Source organism: Salvelinus namaycush, chromosome 4, assembly GCF_016432855.1.
Source record: "Salvelinus namaycush isolate Seneca chromosome 4, SaNama_1.0, whole genome shotgun sequence".
NCBI lineage: Eukaryota > Metazoa > Chordata > Actinopteri > Salmoniformes > Salmonidae > Salvelinus > Salvelinus namaycush.
The window spans coordinates 13333346-13356490 of NC_052310.1; positions in this window are offsets into that span (position 1 = coordinate 13333346).

Consider the following 23145-nt stretch of genomic DNA (forward strand, 5'->3'; position numbering starts at 1 on the left):
GTACCTGGAAAGATAGCTGGCGGTGGTAAATCGAGAATCTTTTGCAGCAGTTTGGACCCAAAAGAACTCTCTTGAAACACTCCACCATAGCTCTCTTGGCCTTACGTCCCTACATCCACAATAGTGAACCTGTAGCGGGCATCTTCTCTGTCTCCGTATCTGGCCTATTATACGTACAGTGGGGCAAAAAAGTATTTAGTCAGCCACCAATTGTGCAAGTTCTCCCACTTAAAAAGATGAGAGAGGCCTGTAATTTTCATCATAGGTACACTTCAACTATGACAGACAAAATGAGAAAAAAAAAACCCAGAAAATCACATTGTAGGATTTTTAATGAATTTATTTGCAAATTATGGTGGAAAATAAGTATTTGGTCAATAACAAAAGTTTATCTCAATACTTTGTTATATACCCTTTGTTGGCAATGACAGAGGTCAAACGTTTTCTGTAAGTCTTCACAAGGTTTTCACACACTGTTGCTGGTATTTTGGCCCATTCCTCCATGCAGATCTCCTCTAGAACAGTGATGTTTTGGGGCTGTTGCTGGGCAACACGGACTTTCAACTCCCTCCAAAGATTTTCTATGGCGTTGAGATCTGGAGACTGGCTAGGCCACTCCAGGACCTTGAAATGCTTCTTACGAAGCCACTCCTTCGTTGCCCGGGCGGTGTGTTTGGGATCATTGTCATGCTGAAAGACCCAGCCACGTTTCATCTTCTATTGCCCTTGCTGATGGAAGGAGGTGTTCACTCAAAATCTCATGATACATGGCCCCATTCATTCTGTCCTTCACACGGATCAGTCGTCCTGGTCCCTTTGCAGAAAAACAGTCCCAAAGCATGATGTTTCCACCCCCATGCTTCACAGTAGGTATGGTGTTCTTTGGATGCAACTCAGCATTCTTTGTCCTCCAAACACGACGAGTTGAGTTTTTACCAAAAAGTTCTATTTTGGTTTCATCTGACCATATGACATTCTCCCAATCTTCTTCTGGATCATCCAAATGCTCTCTAGCAAACTTCAGACGGGCCTGGACATGTACTGGCTTAAGCAGGGGGACACGTCTGGCACTGCAGGATTTGAGTCCCTGGCGGCGTAGTGTGTTACTGATGGTAGGCTTTGTTACTTTGGTCCCAGCTCTCTGCAGGTCATTCACTAGGTCCCCCCGTGTGGTTCTGGGATTTTTGCTCACCGTTCTTGTGATCATTTGACCCCACGGGGTGAGATCTTGCGTGGAGCCCCAGATCGAGGGAGATTATCAGTGGTCTTGTATGTCTTTCATTTCCTAATAATTGCTCCCACAGTTGATTTCTTCAAACCAAGCTGCTTACCTATTGCAGATTCAGTCTTCCTAGCCTGGTGCAGGTCTACAATTTTGTTTCTGGTGTCCTTTGACAGCTCTTTGGTCTTGGCCGTAGTGGAGTTTGGAGTGTGACTGTTTGAGGTTGTGAACAGGTGTCTTTTATACTGATAACAAGTTCAAACAGGTGCCATTAATACAGGTAACGAGTGGAGGACAGAGGAGCCTCTTAAAGAAGAAGTTACAGGTCTGTGAGAGCCAGAAATCTTGCTTGTTTGTAGGTGACCAAATACTTATTTTCCACCATAATTTGCAAATAAATTCATAAAAAATCCGACAATGTGATTTTCTGGATTTTTTTTCTCATTTTGTCTGTCATAGTTGAAGTGTACCTATGATGAAAATTACAGGCCTCTCTCATCTTTATAAGTGGGAGAACTTGCACAATTGGTGGCTGACTAAATACTTTTTTGCCCCACTGTATGTGTTGCTAGGCACATAAAATCTAGTAGAGCCTCGAGAATTAGCACAATTTAGATTTTCTCGCAAGTCGATTGTCGTCTTCTTCTTCTTTAAGTTTAATTTGGCGACTCGCAACCAACTGACATGTGCATACACCACCACCTACTGTACTGGAGTGTGAGGCCAGTCACGACCTACACCATATATACAAAAGTATGTGGACACCCCTTCAAATTAGTGGATTCGGCTATTTCAGGGACACCCGTTGCTGACAGGTGTATAAAATCGAGCACACATGGCATGGAATCTCAATAGACAAACATTGGCTGTAGAATGGTCTTACTGTAGAGCTCAGTGACTTTCAACGTGGCACCGTCATAGGATGCCACCTTTCCAACAAGTCAGTTCACCAAATTTCTGCCATGCTAGGGCTGCCCGGTCAACTGTAAGTGCTGTTTTTGTGAAGTGAAACCGTCTAGGAGCAACAACAGCTCAGCCGCGAAGTGGTAGACCACACAAGCTCACAGAACAGGACCGCCAAGGGCTGAAGCATGTAAAAATCATCTGTCCTCGGTTGCAACACTCCCTTCTGAGTTCCAAACTGCCTCTGGAAATAATGTCAGCACAAGAACTGTTAAGCGGGAGCTTCATGAAATGGGTTTCCATGGCTGAGCAGCTGCACACAAGCCTACGATCACTATGCGCAATGCCAAGTGTCCACTGGAGTGGTGTAAAGCTCACCGCCATTAGACTCTAGAGCAGTGGAAACACGTTCTCTAGAGAGATGAATCACGCTTCACCATCTGTCAGTCCGACAGACAAATCTGGGTTTGGCAGATGCCAGGAGAATGCTACCTACCCGAATGCATAGTGCCAACTGTAAAGTTTGGTGGAGGAGGAATAATGGTCTGGGGCTGTTTTTCATGGTTCGGGCTAGGCCCCTTAGTTTCAGTGAAGGGAAATCTTAACCATACAGCATACAATTACATTCTAGATGATTCTGTGCTTCCAACTTTGTGGAAACAGTTTGGGGAAGACACTTAGCTGTTTCAGCATGACAACACCCCTGTGCACAAAGCTAGGTCCAGACAGATATGGTTTGTTGAGATCGGTGTGGAAGAACATGACTGGTCTGCATAGAGCCCTGTCCTTAACCTCATCGAACATCTCTGGGATGAATTGAAATGCTGACTGCGAGCCAAGCCTAATTGCCCAACATCAGTGGCCGACTTCACTTTTTACTTTTATTTTATTTCACCTTTATTTAACCAGGTCGGCCAGTTGAGAACAAGTTCTCATTCACAACTGCGACCTGGCCAAGATAAAGCAAAGCAGTGCGACAAAAACAACAACACAGAGTTACACATGGGATAAACAAACGTACAGTCAATAACACAATAGAAAAATCTGTATAGTGTGTGTAAATGAAGTAAGGAGGCAAGGCAATAGATAGGCCAGTAGTGGCGAAGTAATTACAATTTAGCAATTTACACTGGAGTGATATACTGTATATGTGCAGATGAAGATGCTCATGAAGCAAGAATGGAAGCTCCATTCCCATCTAACCTCTCTGACCCTGTCAAAGAACCTCTCCCTTCTGTTCCCATTGTAGGACACTATCTCACGTACAGATTTCATTGTACTATAAAAATGTCTGCCCATTGTCTCTACCAGCAATCTAAACCATTTTTCCAAATCAATATTTTAATTTCCCCTCTACCCAACTGCACCTGTATATCCACAATATTATTTTCACTGCTCTTTTTGCTGTTATATCTACTATATAATTTCCATAAACACCTGTATGAGCCGGAATCCAACAGAACTGAATTTCAATACCATTTCCTTGTAACCCCAACAACAGCATCATTATGTCCTACCATGAATCCTCACGTTCTGACGTTCCAGATCTTTAAACTACACAAAACTGATGCAGAGTCCCATCATATTACTGCTCTTGCTGGTTGCACCTCCTCTATCCATTCCTACCCTACAATTATCACAACCATTCCTACCCTACAATTATCACAACCATTCCTACCCTACAATTATCACAACCATTCCTACCCTACAATTATCACAACCATTCCTACCCTACAATTATCACAACCATTCCTACCCTACATTTATCACAACCATTCCTACCCTACCATTATCACAACCATTCCTACCCTACCATTATCACAACCATTCCTACCCTACCATTATCACAACCATTCCTATCCTACCATTATCACAACCATTCCTATCCTACAATTATCACAACCATTCCTACCCTACAATTATCACAACCATTCCTACCCTACAATTATCAAAACCATTCCTGTTGAATATACAGATAAATCATTTGTTAGATTAACATCAACCTCAGGAATAAATACACTTGCTCCTGTTTTCCCGTTCATGGGATCTTTTGAACCTTCTGTATACACTGCAAGACGATAATAAAACGGATTACTTATATATTGATCCACTATTGTTCCTACATTATCTCATTCAGACCACCGTTTGTTTTCTTCTATCAGGTTATAAGATCAACATGTGATTTTGTATAAAACCACATTGGTACATTTCCTATTGCCACAGATGGCCCTATGGCAATATCTCTGAGTTCATATTCATCAACTCTTTTTCCAATCTCTGGGCCAAAACCTCTCTTTTGATATCGTTCATATTCACAGCAGTCTTCCAATACTGCCAGTGTCCAGTCAAATGTCTTTCTGTGTACAGTATTTTATTCTCCCGCGCGTATTCCTTTTTTGGGTGTGTTGTCACGTCCTTGTTTGGCCGTAGATCGCTATTACCAGCTTAACGCCGTCTACTGACCTGGGGTTATATTGCCGCTTTCCCCATTTTTTTTTTTTATCAAACGTCTTTTTAGGGAGCATTTTAACACACTCGTTCGGTTCGGCTAGCTGACAGCCGAACTGAAGCCTGTTGACGCCTTTAGGCCTGGTCATCGAAGCGAGTCAGGCAATAGGTAGAACGAGGGTAGAGGAGAAAGGAGAATGGGACTCTAGGGCGCGTCCATGGGAAGGTCACGGACAGTGTGGAGAGCTGGTGTTGTTCCTGGCGAGCGTCAGGAGAAATGTCACATTGGGGGATGTTACGTTTCTGAAGTGGATCCACTGAGAGTAGTGTAAAACAGACTAGACACACTTTATCGCTCCCCGAAGCATAACGTTTTTGCAGAGCTCAGCGAATTTAAAACAAAGTGATGTGTCCAAACAGAGCAACACCGTTGTGATCTTAGCCAAATGTAACGTTTTGAGGATACAAGTTACTTTACAGCTTGGAACTAAAATCAAACCAAATCCTATTTATTTATAGAGCCCTTTTTACATCAACAGATGTCACAAAGTGCTTATACAGAAACCCAACCTAAAACTCCAAACAGCAAGCAACGCAGATGTAGAAGCATGGTGGCTAGGAAAATCTCCCTAGAATGGCAGGAACCTAGGAAGAAACCTAGAGAGGAACCAGGCTCTGAGGGGTGGCCAGTCCTTTTCTGGCTGTGCCAGGTGAAACACATTTGATTTGACGTAATTAATTCTCCCTGTGACTGTCCAAACGCTGTCATAACAGAGATTGTCAAATTGTCGCTCTTGGCCATTCAACAATGTTAGGGTCTTTTTGCAGCACAGGGTGTAGTTGTGAATAAAGTTTAAAAGTGTCGACTGCATCAAGTCTTACTAATGACTAACACACAAACTTAATGCTCGTTAATCATTCATTTGAATGCATTTTAATCACTTCCTATGTGATGCCTTGGTACCCTATTGGAACAAAACTGCTTAATGCACTGCCAGCAACACACTAATAAAGGCCATGGCCATTATTATTATTGAGGGAGACGACTTCCCCGGGACAACAGTCACAAGTGATTCAGCTGATCAAACTACCTCTGAGGAACACCGTTACTATTAGCTGGACAGATTTGATATATGTGGGGGGGGGGGGGGGGGGGGGGGGCACAGAGACTGAGGCGGAATCTTCCAATGCTGTGTGTATCCCCAACCAAGCGTTAATTTTTTTCTCAGAGCCGGCCCTGCTTGGGAAAATATGTTCCATGATTTCCAAATGGTATCTGTGTGGCTGGGGATCGGACGACCGAGTCTGTAGAGTAAACAACACCGGGCAAGGTTTTGCTTGGGCCTTAGTGAATTGAGTGGAAAAGGGGAAACTCACTGGCCCGTGTAGATTGATGGGTAAATATTGCCTGCACCTCAGAAGTTACCCCTGGAGGTTTGGTGAAGTGTCCGTTAAGCTAACTGATGTTGATGCTCGTCCCATGCAGGTCCGTTCAAACAAAACTTGTTTGTAGAGTTGCTAAGCTTCCATGAAAGTTCATTACCTGGTTTGGACTATTACATTGATTTGGGAGAATTTAAAACAAGAAATTATAGATCATTATTTATGTTTACCTTTGCACAGCGGCGCTTCAATTAAATCAATGTGACTGTAGTTTGGGAGAGCTGTTGCGCTTTATTTTACAGTTTGATTGATTTCATGGTAAAAAAATTAGCCTACATAATAATAACATAATGACTTGTTTTTGGTTTCTTCTGGACTCCATATATGTTTAATTTGTTGCCAGGTAGTTACCAAATGGATTGAATTATCCTTGTTACTACATGATGAATAGGCCTACCAGCTGAAATAGAACGATAGAATAAACCATTACCCAGCAGGACAAGGAACACCATATCCCGTATCAGTGGCAGCTTCAAAGAACATATGATAGTCTAGGGTCAGAGGGCGAGCATCAGAGGAGAGAGATTAAATAAAAGCAGTAACGTGGCATTAATCCGACTCCGTCTCCAGCCCTGAGTCGCTCCCTCACGCTATGCCATCCCCAGGGCAGGGGCACACTGGCACACTGCCCACCATGACCCACCGATCCATCAAAAGTCCCTTATGACTCCGTTTGGCATCATCTACCAAGATTAACAGTCCTGCTTTTCACACTACGTCCAGCACACACACTGAATGTAACCTGGGTGTCAGGCTGAGCGAGAGAAAATTAAGGGTAGCTAGGCTGAAAGAAAGAGGCGCTTTTGAAAAACGTAGTATCAAAATGTTTGCTTGCAGTAAAATATTGGCTAGTCTCTTATTTTCAAGGATATTATTTCCCCCTGTTACCGATGCTGTCCCAGGGCACAGCAGGGGGTTGGAAAAACACTTGCTGTTCTGGACGTGTTGCTGAGTTAGTGAGCAAGCATCCTGACTGAAAGTCCAGATTTGACCATTCTTCAGTAGCAAATGATTATTTCATGAATGGAATGAAGTCTGTACATAACCATAGCAAAATAAAAATGTAAAAGTATTAATGTAAAGTCACAGATTGATTTAAAAAAAACTGATTTAGAAAATAAAAGAAATAATAAAATAATAAAAATATATAAAAAAATATATAACCTGATCTGCTATATTGAATATTTTTCTAATCAGCTTCCAGCAATTCCTGAGCTAATTATCTCAATGATCTTTTCTATGCACGGGAGTTTTTCGATCCGTTTTACTTTTGCCTTGTAGGAGCCTCGTTCCATTTAGTATAGAAGGAAAGCAGGTTAGCTTGAGGTTGCTGAAGACAAATGGCTCGGCGGGGTTACCATAACAAACACATGAAAGGCTACATTGAGAGTGTGTCTGTTTATTTCACACAAGGGATGTGAATGAACGCATGACGTGATCACATCACGTAAGATGTTAAAGCCATCACAACAGACCCCTACCTCCTGACCACAAACACACACAAACACACGCACACCCCTTCACACACACAAACACACACACACACAACCTGTTTAGAGCTTGTAAGGAGGAGGAGAGCAGTGGGCAGCGGGTCACACAGAGAATCTATTTTGCCCAAAGCAACAAGTCAGAGCTTCCAGATTCATGACGGTTGACATCAGCTCTCTGTTGGCAAGCCAACAACAGCATCCACACATCTCCCAAGCAAGTGGCTAGAAGTTCAGGAGGAAGGTTAGTGCTGTCAGGCACAAGGAGTGCGGTTGTTTCGGTAGTGCTCTTTAGAGAGAGTGATTGTTTTATTATTCACAAATCTGCAATGACGAAGGACTATGTCCACAGCTACTTGACTTTTCAATTTGACATTTTAGTAATTTAGCAGACACTCTTATTCAGAGCGACTTACAGGAGCAATCAAAGTTAAGTGCCTTGCTCAAGGGCATGTGTCTGAGTGTTTCAGCCTACAATGGACCTGGAGGGGATGGCTTCTGTTTTACGGGCTCCTAACCAATTGTGCTATTTTGTGTGTTTTGTAACTTGTTTTGTATATAATGTTGCTGCTACCGTCTCTTATGACCGAAAATAGCTTCTAAATATCAGAACAGCGATTACTCACCTCGAACTGGACAGAGATTCTTTCTCTAATGAGTCTGACGCGAAGGACCTACTTTTGCTCCCGGACCAGGCCTAAATCCCCGTCATTTGCATGAAGAAAAGACAGAGATACAGGGGCCGCAGATCAGGGTGCCTTGTGAGAATTCGTCAGCGAGTGGTTAACCCGTCTCTACTGTAGTATCCGTTCTATTGGCCAACGTGCAATCACTGGAGAATAAACTGGATGAGCTCCGTTCGAGATGATCATAACAACGGGACATTAAAAACTGTAATATCTTATGTTTCCCCGAGTCATGGCTGAACGACGACACGGATAATATGCAGTTGGCTGAGTTTTCCGTGCATCAGCTGGACAGAACAGCTACGTCCGGTAAGATGAGGGGTGGTGGTGTGTGTCATTAACAGCTGGTGCGTGATGTCTAATATTAAGGAAGACCCAAGCTATTGCTTGCCTGAGGTACAGTACCTCATGATAAGCTGTAGACCACACTATCTACCAAGAGGGTTTTCATCTACATTTACGTAGCCGTCTATTTACCACCTCAAATCACTGCTGGCACTAAGACCGCACTTAACGAGCTGAATAAGGCCATAAGCAAACAAGAAAATGCTCACCCAGAAGCAGGAAATGCTCACCCAGAAGCAGGAAATGCTCACCCAGAAGCAGGAAATGCTCACCCAGAAGCAGGAAACAGGAAATGCTCACCCAGAAGCAGGAAATGCTCACCCAGAAGCAGGAAATTCTCATCCAGAAGCAGGAAATGCTCACCCAGAAGCAGGAAAACTCAGTTCTACCAGCATGTCACATGTGCAACCAGAGGGGGAAAAAACTCTAGACCACGTTTACTCCTCACACAGAGACGCGTCCGAAGCTATTCCAAATCTGACCATAATTCTATCCTCCTGATTCATACTTACAAGCAAAAACTAAAGCAGATAAAACTAAAGCAAAAACCAGTGACATGCTCAATACGGAAGTGGTCAAATGAGACGGATGCTACACTACAGGACTATTTTGCTATCACAGGCTGGAATATGATCCGGGATTCATCCAATGGCATTGAGGAGTATGTCACCTCAGTCACGGGCTTCATCAATAAGAGCATCAACGACGTTGTCTCCACGGCTCACAAGTCCTCAACTGGCAGCTCCATTAAATAGTCAAATCAAATCAAGTTTATTTTATATAGCCCTTCGTACATCAGCTAATATCTCGAAGTGCTGTACAGAAACCCAGCCTAAAACCCCAAACAGCAAGCAATGCAGGTGTAGAAGCACGGTGGCTAGGAAAAACTCCCTAGAAAGGCCAAAACCTAGGAAGAAACCTAGAGAGGAACCAGGCTATGAGGGGTGGCCAGTCCTCTTCTGGCTGTGCCGGGTGGAGATTATAACAGAACATGGCCAAGATGTTCAAATGTTCATAAATGACCAGCATGGTCAAATAATAATAATCACAGTAGTTATCGAGGGTGTAGCAAGTCAGCACCTCAGGAGTAAATGTCAGTTGGCTTTTCATTAAGAGTTTCTCTACCGCTCCTGCGGTCTCTAGAGAGTTGAAAACAGCAGGTCTGGGACAGGTAGCACGTCCGGTGGACAGGTCATGGTTCCATAGCCGCAGGCAGAACAGAAATAGTACCCGCAAAACACCAGTCTCAACGTCAATAGTGAAGAGGCGACTCCGGGATGCTGGCCTTCTAGGCAGAGTTCCTCTGTCCAGCGTCTGTTCTTTTGCCCATCTTAATCTTTTATTTTTATTGGCCAGTCTGAGATATGGCTTTTTCTTTGCAACTCTGCCTAGAAGGCCAACATCCCGGAGTCGCTTCTTCACTGTTGGTATTTTGCAGGCACTATTTAATAAAGCTGCCAGTTGAGGACTTGAGGCGTCTGTTTCTCAAAATAGACACTCTAATGTACTTGTCATCTTGCTCAGATGTGCACCGGGGCCTCCCACTCTTCTATCTATTCTGGTTAGAGACAGTTTGCGCTGTTCTGTGAAGGGGGTAGTACACAGCGTTGTACGAAATTTCTTGTCAATTTCTCGCATGGAATAGCCTTCATTTCTCAGATCAAGAATAGACTGACGAGTTTCGGAAGAAAGGTCTTTGTTTCTGGCCATTTTGCATCACCTGACCGGTTGCATCACCACCTGGTATGGCAACTGCTCGGCTTCCAACCTACAGAGGGTAGTGCGTATGGCCCAGTACATCACTGGGGCCAAGATTCCTGCCATCGAGGACCTATATACTAGGCTGTGTCAGAGGAAGGCCCAAAAAATTGTCAAAGACTCCGGTCACCCAAGTCATAGACTGTTCTCTCTTTTACCGCACGGCAAGCGGTACCGGAGCACCAAGTCTAGGTCCAAAAGGCTCCTTAACAGGTTCTACCCCCAAGCCATAAGACTGCTTAAACTGCTGCTACTCGCTGTTTATTATCTATGCATAGTTGCCCTATCCCTACCTACATGTACACATTACCTTGACTAACCTGTTCCCCTGCAAATTGACTCGGTACCTGTACCCCCTGTATATATCCTTGTTATTGATATTTTATTGTGTTTATTTAGTAAATCTTTTCTGATCTCTATTTTCTTAAAACTGCATTGTTGGTTAAGCACTTCACGGTAGGGTCTACACCTGTTGTATTCGGCACATGTGACAAACCAAATTTGATTTGGGGTGTTGTCTGTGTCTTGTTTGGTCGGTTGGCATGGTGACTGAGAGATAGGAAGGAGGGAGGAGGAAGAAGTGTCTGAGTGCTGACGTACAGAAGATGATCATCTCTGATGGAGGACAGCTACTGTACTGTAGGCAGGTATTCACATCATCATACAGAATATTACACTCAGCTCCAGAGAGAGAGAGAGAGAGAGAGAGAGAGAGAGAGAGAGAGAGAGAGAGAGAGAGAGAGAGAGAGAGAGAGAGAGAGAGAGAGAGAGAGAGAGAGAGAGAGAGAGAGAGAGAGAGAGAGAGAGAGAGAGAGAGAGAGAGAGAGAGAGAGAGAGAGAGAGAGAGAGAGATGCAACCACAGACATTTTGTGTACATTGACCACTCAACATTATCATCTCAATCCCTCTAAAATTCATCTGGTTTTGTCAAACTCCCTCGGCAATGATCAGTGAAATTACTATACTTGAATTTACAGGCTGTAAGTACATGGAGGGTGAAACTACTGGCCAGTACATCTTCTCTAATTGTGTTTATACAGTGTCCAGATTCAGACATTGAGGTAGTTAGGTTTTTCTTTGGTTAGATCTGCTACACAACCAAAAATCCACACAATCTAATGTTAATCAAGCGTCAGATGCCGGCTGGGTAGGATCTACACCGAGGTCAATGGCCTTCCACTCAGTTTCTCAATGTAGCGTGAAGCTGCACTAACAGACTCTGACTTGAACGCTCACTGAGAAAGAGATCCCCCATCCACTCCCATTCAACAAAAAGGCCAGTGAAACTTAGCCTTCTTTGTCATCTCCAGCAGAAGTTTCATTTGAAAAAACTAAAGTAAATCCAATAACTGTGCTTAAATAAGCTAACTTGTGGTGTACCAGAGTAAAGCCCTGGGTCCGGGGCGGCCGGGCTCCGGTTTCACCAACACAGCCTTATTATCCAAGTGCTACTCTGTGTGATTAGTCTGTGTTAACCCTGCTCCTTTTTACCATTCCTCAAGGTGTTTATGGATGTCACGTTCCTGACCTGTTTTCTGTTGTTTGGTATGTGTTTAATTGGCCAGGGCGTGAGTTTTGGGTGGGTAGTCTATGTTATGTGTTTTCTATGTTGGGTTAATGGGTTGCCTGGTATGGCTCTCAATTAGAGGCAGGTGTTTGGCGTTTCCTCTGATTGAGAGTCATATTAAGGTAGGTTGTTTCACATTGTTTGTTGTGGGTGGTTGTCTTCCGTGTCAGTACATGTTACCACACGGGACTGTTTCGGTTTGTCTGTTCCTGTTCGTGTGTTCTTCGTTTCATGTAAGTTCGTAAGTTTAGGTCTGTTTAGTTCGTTTTGTTATTTTGTATTTCTAAAGTGTATTTCGTTTCGTCTTTGTCTTGTTAAATAAATCATTATGAATTCACACCCCGCTGCACTTTGGTCCAATCACTACTCCTCCTCTTCGTATGAAGAGGAGGAGGAATGCCGTTACAGAACCACCCACCAAACCCGGATCAAGCAGCGGGTTAACGGACAGCGCACGAAGCAGGATTTCTGGTCTTGGGAGGAAATCATGGAAGGAAAAGGACCATGGGCTAAAGTTGAAGTGAATCGCCGCCCATGGGAACAGCTGGAGGCAGCTCGGAGAGCGGAGGAAACCGGAGAGAGGAACCGGCGTTATGAGGGGACGCGTCTAGCACGGAAGCCCGAAAAGCCCGCAAGTACAACCCAAAAATGTCTTGGGGGGGGCTAAGAGGTAGTGGGTCTAGGGCAGGTAGGAGACCTGCGCCCACTTCCCAGGCTAACCGTGGAGAGCGGGAGTACGGGCAGACACCGTGTTACGCAGTAGAGCGCACGGTGTCTCCTGTACGTGTGCATAGCCCGGTGCGGGTTATTCCACCTCCCCGCACTCGTAGGGCTAGATTGAGCATTGAGCCAAGTGCCATGAAGCCGGCTCTACATATCTGGCCACCAGTACGTCTCCTTGGGCCGGCTTACATGGCACCAGCCTTACGCATGGTGTCCCCGGTTCGCCTACATAGCCCGGTGCGGGTTATTCCACCTCCCCGCACTGGTCAGGCGACGGGGAGCATACAACCAGGTAAGGTTGGGCAGGTTCAGTGCTCAAGGGAGCCAGTACGCCTACACGGTCCGGTATATCCGGCGCCACCTTCCCGCCCCAGCTCAGTACCACCAGTGCCTACACCACGCACCAGGCTTCCAGTGCGTCTCCAGAGCCCTGTTCCTCCTCCACGCACTCTCCCTGTGGTGCGTGTCTCAAGCTCAGTGCCTCCAGTTTCGGCACCACGCATCAAGCCTCCTGTGCGTCTCCAGAGCCCTGTACGCACTGTTCCTTCTCCCCGCACTCGCCCTGAGGTGCGTGCCCTCAGCCCGGTACCTCCAGTTCCGGTACCACGCACCAGGCCTATAGTGCGCATCGAGAGTCCAGTGTGCCCTGTTCCTGCTCCCCACACTCGCCCTGAGGTGCGTGCCCTCAGCCCGGTACCTCCAGTTCCGGTACCACGCACCAGGCCTTCTGTGCGCCTCAGCAGGTCAGAGTCGGCTGTCTGCCCAACGCCGCCTGCACTGTTAGTCTGCCCAGCACCGTCTGAGCCATCTGTCTGCCCAGCGCCGTCTGAGCCATCCGTCTGCCCAACGCCGTCTGAGCCATCCGTCTGCCCAACGCCGTCTGAGCCATCCGTCTGCCCAGCGCCTTCTGAGCCATCCGTCTGCCCCGAGCCATTAGAGCCGCCCGTCTGTCCCGAGCCATTAGAGCCGTCCGTCAGTCAGGAGCCGCTAGAGCCGTCCGTCAGTCAGGAGCTGCCAGAGCCGCCAGCCAGTCAGGAGCTGCCAGAGCCGCCATCCAGTCAGAAGCTGCCAGAGCCGCCATCCAGTCAGGAGCTGCCAGAGCCGCCAGCCAGTCAGGAGCTGCCAGAGCCGCCAGCCAGTCAGGAGCTGCCAGAACCGCCAGCCAGTCAGGAGCTGCCAGAGCTGCCCTACAGTCATGAGCTGCCCTACAGTCATGAGCTGCCCTACAGTCATGAGCTGCCCTACAGTCATGAGTTGCCCTACAGTCATGAGCTGCCCTTCAGTCATGAGCTGCCCTACAGTCATGAGCTGCCCTCCAGTCATGAGCTGCCCTTCAGTCATGAGCTGCCCTTCAGTCATGAGCTGCCCTCCAGTCATGAGCTGCCCTACAGTCATGAGCTGCCCTACAGTCATGAGCTGCCCTACAGTCATGAGCTGCCCTTCAGTCATGAGCTGCCCTTCAGTCATGAGCTGCCCTTCAGTCATGAGCTGCCACTCAGTCCGGAGCTGCCACTCAGTCCGGAGCTGCCACTCAGTCCGGAGCTGCCACCCAGTCCGGAGCTGCCACTCAGTCCGGAGCTGCCATTAGTACAGAGTTGTCCCTCTGTCCTAAGCTACCTCTCTGTCCGGAGCTACCTCTCTGTCCGGAGCTACCTCTCTGTCCGGAGCTACCTCTCTGTCCGGAGCTACCTCTCTGTCCTGAGCTACCTCTCTGTCCTGAGCTACCTCTCTGTCCTGAGCTACCTCTCTGTCCTGAGCTGTCTCCTCTATGTAGGAGGGGCCTTAGTGAAGGTTCCTGGACCATGGTCGGGGGCGAGGGTCGCCACTCAAAGGACGCGAAGGAGAGGGACAAAGACAGTGGTGGAGTGGTGTCCTCATCCACCGCCGGAGCCGCCACCGCGGACAGATGCCCACCCAGACCCTCCCCTTGAGTTGTAGGGGTGCGCCCGGAGTTCGCACCTTGAGGGGGGGGTTCTGTCACGTTCCTGACCTGTTTTCTGTTGTTTGGTATGTGTTTAATTGGTCAGGGCGTGAGTTTTGGGTGGGTAGTCTATGTTATGTGTTTTCTATGTTGGGTTAATGGGTTGCCTGGTATGGCTCTCAATTAGAGGCAGGTGTTTGGCGTTTCCTCTGATTGAGAGTCATATTAAGGTAGGTTGCTTCACATTGTTTGTTGTGGGTGGTTGTCTTCCGTGTCAGTACATGTTACCACACGGGACTGTTTCGGTTTGTCTGTTCCTGTTCGTGTGTTCTTCGTTTCATGTAAGTTCGTAAGTTTAGGTCTGTTTAGTTCGTTTTGTTATTTTGTATTTCTAAAGTGTATTTCGTTTCGTCTTTGTCTTGTTAAATAAATCATTATGAATTCACACCCCGCTGCACTTTGGTCCAATCACTACTCCTCCTCTTCGTATGAAGAGGAGGAGGAATGCCGTTACAGAACCACCCACCAAACCCGGATCAAGCAGCGGGTTAACGGACAGCGCACGAAGCAGGATTTCTGGTCTTGGGAGGAAATCATGGAAGGAAAAGGACCATGGGCTAAAGTTGAAGTGAATCGCCGCCCATGGGAACAGCTGGAGGCAGCTCGGAGAGCGGAGGAAACCGGAGAGAGGAACCGGCGTTATGAGGGGACGCGTCTAGCACGGAAGCCCGAAAAGCCCGCAAGTACAACCCAAAAATTTCTTGGGGGGGGGGGCTAAGAGGTAGTGGGTCTAGGGCAGGTAGGAGACCTGCGCCCACTTCCCAGGCTAACCGTGGAGAGCGGGAGTACGGGCAGACACCGTGTTACGCAGTAGAGCGCACGGTGTCTCCTGTACGTGTGCATAGCCCGGTGCGGGTTATTCCACCTCCCCGCACTCGTAGGGCTAGATTGAGCATTGAGCCAAGTGCCATGAAGCCGGCTCTACATATCTGGCCACCAGTACGTCTCCTTGGGCCGGCTTACATGGCACCAGCCTTACGCTTCGACGTTTCGTCTTTGTCTTGTTAAATAAATCATTATGAATTCACACCCCGCTGCACTTTGGTCCAATCACTACTCCTCCTCTTCGTATGAAGAGGAGGAGGAATGCCGTTACAATGGAAAACATCTGCCATTTAAGAAAAAAATATTTAACATTTAAAAAGCTCGTCAGATGCAAAAGAGTTTGAACGCTTAACCAAGCTGTTATTTTCAGGGGTTTTGAGGCCAGTGGGTTTGTCATTCCTGCCCTGTTTATATTTGGGATTTTACGGAATGCCTATATAACAAATGATGAGTGTTGGGGAAGTTACTCTGAAAATGTAGTTTACCGAGCTACCAATGACTTCACACTGGAAGAAGGTAAGCTACACTAAAGCTGCCCTTAAGAAAAATATAGTTACTTAACTAAAGTTACTTTGAAAAAGTTGTTCACTACAGCCAAACTACTTAGTGAAACATTATCAAATATGAATCTGAAATGGCATAGACAGATCACTCAGCTACGTTATCTTGCTAGGTATATTAATAGCCTTAGGTTGGTTGTTTTTAAGCTCACCTTCAAGATTTCCACCAATGATGTTAACAGAATGTGTAATTTAGCCTATTAAAACACAAAACATGAGAATTAGGCACACAAAAAGGGTTTGAAGTTGGAATTAGTCAGGTCTGATGGGGGAAAAATAAATAAACGTCTTGCCTACTTCACATGTATTTTATTTTTGCACAAAAAAAGCACTGTGTAGTTCCAGTAGTTAGCTACACCGCTCCATGGCAACAAAGCAATTAACTACAGAAGAAACTACCAATATTTGAATTTAGTTCAACTACCACCAAGCTAATGCAAAATGCAATTAAACTAATAGTTGAACCACATTTAGTTCACTACTCCCCAACACTGCAAATGATGCATATCACCTTCTCGTATTAGACAAGAATTTGGAAGGCAGAGTGTAGCTGTAGCAAGCTGGTCTGCCAAGGCCAAAAAACACTGGAAAAAGTGGGTGGGCAGCTCCATGGACTCAGTCAGGTCTTTGTAACATCAGGGGAGGTTTTTCTAGAACATGCCTCAAAGTATGTGGACGCATTAACCGGACCTACCGAGTGGTGCAACTGCATGAGTGATGCATGATGCCTAGTGTGAGTGAGGAAGAATGAAATGATTGACTGAAAACTACGGTTTTAACACCACTGTTGGCTGACAAGGAAGAATATTTCAGGATAAATAAAGACTGACTTAGATAGACTTTCATTTTGTTTCAGATGTGTACTAACATTTACTGAAATAGCCGTGTACTACATCAAATCATTATCCAATATACCCACCTAAAAGCACATTATGTAAGTGTACTGCAAGACTGGATTCTCTTCTAGGAGGTGAGTTCATGATTGAATATAGAAAAGAGCCAAGGATTCCTCACCACAGTGCTTATTGAGAAATTACTAACGTTGAGGTCTTCACGTGTTTCACGTTTCCCTTTCTGATTGAAGTGAAATGGAGCGTTTCTCCACAGCTCCCGCAAAGTTTACCAAACTGTGGTCGGAATCTCAGACTATTATCTTAACCAGCAGTAATGTCAGCGATTAGAATGTGAAGACACTCACTGTCCTCGCTAGCTTGCCTCCCCCACTGAGGGATGTAGTCTACCGTATATTCAAGCCATGTCCTCTTTGCCAATGTCTTTCAAATCCAAGTTGTTGCGTGAACAAAGGAGAGACAAAATGGGAGTTGTTTCCATTTTATCCAAGATATGCCTGCGAGGCAAGTCTAAACAGATGCAAACCAAGCATTTCCATGACAATCATTCACAAACAAAGGGCTGAAGCATTCTCACTCTGACGTAACCATTACTTTCACCGCTAAGGCAAAATGTGTGTTTGTCAACACAAATAATGGTTATCAGGACATCAAATGCTTAGATGGTATATTAAAAGGGGCTGTTGGCATGTCAATCAACGTAATAAAAGCCACTGAAAACAGTTAGGCGCTGCTATTTTTGAATTCACTGGAACTCATGACTGAAGTAACAGAAGTCTAGCAGAAGAGTTGACACATGGAAACAGACACATTTCCATGATCCCAAACCCATTCTTAACATTTGTTTATTTTTGTGAGTAAATTAAGCATGATAATTATAAAAAAATAAAAAAATAAAACGGTTTATTTGTCTGTGTAAGTTTGTGTATGATTATGTGCTACGGTGGTGAATTAGTGTGTATTACCTGCTGGTGTAAAAACAGTCCTCCTTTCTCCTAACATCTCTTAATTCAACATAATTAAAGACCAAACCTGACCAGCCCGCACCCATACCAAAACATAAAACATGTCATTTAGGTCTGCTTTTAGTTTTCTACGCTGCCTTTAATTCGCCTCAAAACAAATTCAGGTCACCAACCCGCAATATGAAAAGGACAGGGCGAAAGGTGGGGAAATGGAAAGTTCCAGTGCATGAGAGAGGGGTGGAGGGTTCCCTAGTTTTTTTTCTTACACCTTTGTGTTCACGTGCAAAAGGTCTGGAAAAAAAGGCCCCTATTTTGGTGTAATTTATGGGAATCCCTGTAATTGCCTGTAATAGGCCAGTCTGCCATGTAGCTGTCATCCCTAGGTCCTGTGTCCCTCTGCCCCTGTGGAAAGAGTTGAGAGTCAGAGGGCTATGGGGCTGAAAGCATAGCCTAATATGGGACCTGAGTGTGTCCTCTCATTTACATTTACATTTAAGTCATTTAGCAGACGCTCTTATCCAGAGCGACTTACAAGTACATACATTCATACTTTTTTGTACTGGCCCCCCGTGGGAATCGAACCCACAACCCTGGCGTTGCAAGCGCCATGCTCTACCAACTGAGCTACACGGGACTCTCAGTATGGATCATTCTGTGAGTAAGACATGTTATTGTCCTACTCTAACTGCAGTTGAAGTTTCCATTACTATACCCTTAACTCTGAGAATAAGGAAAGAAAGGAAGCCTTCCAGTTGGATACAATTGTGCCTATCTTTTTGCTGTAAGATAAATGAGCATGACCCTGTAGATTCAGAATCTAACGGCTTCTACATGTTGCAAAGTCCATTGTCCCACCAGTAGATAGACACGCAGCAGACAGAGAGAGAAAGGCTGAGAGCTGTGGTGTCTGCATCAATAAAATGTTCAGCTTTTTCCTCAGTGTGCGACACAGAAACAGACAGCGCGTCGTGACCCAACCTTTTCCACACTTACCTCGGCTCTTTAACTTTCCACATGAAGTGTGACATCCTGTACTCAGTGACAGTTTGTTTTTACTGACACGTGCTGTTTTAATGTTGTATTGAGGTTTGCGTTGCTACTCAGTTCAATACTCCATCAGAATCTGCACCGATAGGTTGTCATATTTACTCACATTGATCACCATTGATAAACGTAGGTCCCAAGTCACTTGGACAACACTCTAGCCTTTCTAGAGTTGTAGTCTTCTACACTATAATATCACAGTCAGGAAATGTGTCAGAAATGTTTAAGGAGTGCAATTTAAACATGGAGATTGATGGCAAATGTGCTTTCATTTATGTATTTTACTCTTACTATATTCAGTGGGGTGGGAAAGCTGGAAAATGTTGGTCAATCACGCAGGGACATCCAGTAGAAACAGTACAGACATTTGTGACCAACAACCAATGCAGAGAAAACCCCAACTATCATTTAGTTTGTATGGGGGTGTGCGGTGGATAATTTCATAAAACAAGAGTTTCACAAAAACAGCAGTCTGTAGTTTGTCTCGTGGTGGAAATGGTAAACTCCATGTCAATGGAGAAAATGGATGGATTAAATATTATGATAGCTCTGAAAGAAATATATGGGCCAGCGCCAATTGCCCACATTATTAAAAAAAATTCTAAGCCCACATTTGTATGGCATGGAGTAGCCGCTGCACGTGACATGGAAGCTTAGACGAATATGGGTAATTTCAGTGGTTCAGTGGTTCATTGGCAGAATTCCTGACCATAATCCCATGAAAACTCAGACATTCCAGTTCATAATATTGATCCGCATTTCAAAAACGTTCGGAGAGCATTTAAAGCCTGGCAACTCTATTTGGTTCATGAAATGGGCATAAACAAACAAAACCGCATCGTTCTCAATATGCTATAATGAAGGGTGTATTACCAAATCAGACTGAGGCAGAGGCCCATCTATAAACATCTGTGGCACAACCTTTTCCTGCTCTCGTTTCATATCTTATAGTCTATACCAAAAATATTCAATGAAGTAATGAGAGAAGAATTGACTCAGACAAAGAAGAAGAAAAAAGGTAAACAAGGGAGAGAAGAAGAAAGATGGTAAACAAGGGAGAGAAGAAGAAAGATGGTAAACAATGGAGATAAGAAGAAAGAAGGTAAACAAGGGAGAGAAGAAGAAAGATGGTAAACAAGGGAGAGAAGAAGAAATATGGTAAACAAAGGAGAGAAGAAGAAAGAAGGTAAACAAGGGAGAGAAGAAGAAAGAAGGTAAACAAGGGAGAGAAGAAGAAAGATAGAGCAAGGAAAAGGAAGAGAGATGTAGAAAAAGAGAGAGAAACGTGTCCTGCATTTGTTACTGAGCTAAGCATAACACAACACATCATGATGTAGTAAACGAAAGGTATAGGAGGACTGCACTACCCCATGTCAGTGGGATGTGCCTTGGGCTTACAGGGGAGGGGGTCTGGACCTTGGCTAGGATCTCTACACCCCAACCCCACCCTAGCAAATCTGGGCCCAGTGCCCCCACACCACTCAGTGATAAATGAGAGCTTTCACACACTGCGTTTGTACTGGCAACTCTGCCAGGGTGCCTGCAATGCTGCTGCTGCCCTGCTAGCTAGCGACCACAGCAGAATTCCCGATGAGCCCTTTCAGCCGAGAGAGAGAGAGAGAGAGAGAGAGAGAGAGAGAGAGAGAGAGAGAGAGAGAGAGAGAGAGAGAGAGAGAGAGAGAGAGAGAGAGAGAGAGAGAGAGAGAGAGAGAGAGAGAGAGAGAGAGAGAGAGAGAGAGAGAGAGAGAGCAGAAGGAAGAGGGGACTACAGTAGGTAGAAGACCATGAGGGAGGATGGAGAGCAGGAATCAGCCAATTGAGTTTAAATTTGTCTGGCGGCTGGTCTGGTCCATTTGTAAATTCCTGATCAGCCCATTGCAGGCCACATTAAGCACTGCAGCACACTGCCCTGTGTTCTCGTGCCCGAGTGCTTGAGCATGTGTGCATTCTTCTCTTCTTATTCTTCACATTAGTCGCTTTCTTTGCTACTTCTCATGAACACATACATTTCCCACCGACCATTTCAATCTCCACAAAATCAAAGCAACTTCCAGTGAGGGCCACATTGGTCACAAGAAGTAGTCGAGGGATAAGAAGAAAGGAAACACAGCAAATTGTCAGTTGAGAATGCACAGCAATAGGAAATATAGAGTAATGATGCTGTTATTGTTAGTTGATCTGTCTGCTGTGGGACGTTCGACGGCAGTAGGATTCCGGGCTGTTATTCTTGCCTTCACGTCTAATTCAAGTCTTCCACCACGCAAACCCTGTTGCCAATACTGATGGCGGCTGTTTTAATCCGGTGCCACCGAACCGCTGGCTAAAATAGGGGGTGTAATGCAAACATGGAAGCCCTAATCAGAGCTAGAGGCTCTTGGAGGTCGTAGAAGTTTGATGCCATCTGTGTCATGGAAACAGAATGTAGTCCGTAGCGATATACGGCTTGAGCTTGGTTACAAGGAACAACCACTGGTTACCGCCGTTACGAAGACATGTATAGTGTGTCGCTAAAATGGAAAAGGGGTGTGTGTGGGATTGTGACCGTTTTTTGCGAAACTTTAAATGTACAGGCATGGGCCTGCAAAATCTGTTGCAATGGTTTCAATAGCACCCTTGTAAGTGTGTCTCAAAATCGTCTAAATACAGAATAACATCGTCTACGTGGACTAAAGCAGATATTGTGGTGAAACAAAGGGCATGTGTTCAAACTAACAAAGGTCAAATGGAGTTTAACTTTTTGAGTCCTCTATACAGATAGTAATGTGGGTGGATAAGGATAGAGCAGGTCACAGGAGGGTTCAAGTTCAGAAGTTATTGTTGGATTCCCCAATTCATTCATCAATCCCACTCTTTCACCCTGACCCCAACACTTCCTGTTCCTTTCCTCATCTTTCACACCATCCTACACATTTAACCTTTGACCTCCTGGGCTCAATTGTGAGGTCAGCATCCCCCCATTGCTGAGCCCCAATAAAATGCTACCAGAGTCAAATTATCAAAGAGGCATTGTCCTCTCTCAACATGAATAGCACTGGACAATGACAGGCACCACCCTTCAGTTACCTCTATTCATGGGCACAGTCATAGACCTTCTTTAACTCTATTAGTGTCAGGGTTCTAGAGCTACTGCTCCTTTCAGAACAGTTAGACCTGTGCGTGGTAAAACGGGGTCAAACGGGGTCAAACGGACCAAATGGACTTGAAGCCTTGTATCTTTCCCATGCGAAGACACTCAACATCTCCCTTGCTTTCTTTAACTTTTGCTCTCTTCCACCCTCTCTCTTTCACTCTCCCTCCCCTTTAATGTCTCTCTCCACCTCCCCGCCCCCTTGTTCTTACAAGCATAAACAACCTCATAAACGACTTGCTTTTTAGACCTCTTTCCACCCATAGCTTTGGTGAGGCGTCCATCATCCTGCCAGCCTATCCCTGCTGTGGATTACCTGTAGTAACGCCCCAGACTGTCACTCAGCCACAAAGATACCATGAAACCATTACAACATGCCACAACAAGAGATAATTACTACCAGCGATAGAGAGAGCTGGGGAAACCACCAGGCTTGGTTCTCAGACATTGTGCATGGACCTTAATGGAAATAAATGAGAGGTTTGATTCAACACCCCGACATGGAGAAGAGAAATGTCTGCTTTTGCTGCGAGCCCATTTACAGCTAATTAGAAAACATGTCACTGATTTGGGCCGGTGTAAACACCGCCCCATCTGACTTTCATTACAATAAAGAAATCAAATAAACAGTGGTGCAGGGGGAACAGTAGTAGGCCCATGCTTCATTACAATGGCTACATCATGAAGTACTTAGCACAACTAATTACCACCCCCCACCCCTTTGGTTTCTCGCACCGAAAATATACAAATTAAAAAAACATTTCCACTGATGAGAACAATCTCACAAATCACTTTTAGGACTTACCTCTGAAGCGAATAGACTCATTTTACATCCAAACCATGCTCGCACTAGCCTGTGCCAAGGGGGGGAAAACACCACCGCACCCCTGCAGTCGAAACACTAATATTTAGGTAAACGATCAATGGGAAGGCGTTTGGCTATGTATGAGGGACGTGTAACAGGGTGACGTGGTCAAACAGGGAGCCTTGCCAAAAATGAGATTACTCAAAATGCTGCACATCAAAACAGAACAGGCTTTTGCGGCACAGTCGATAGCGCACTGGACCTCGGGCTAGAAGGTCGAGGGTTCGACACCTGCTCCCTGCCTGTTTCATTACAATACAATACCCAACACGCTTTTCCCCCATCGTTTGACCAATTGCACCCAGACAACTTTGTCATGTGTTAATACACACAACGACAGTGTA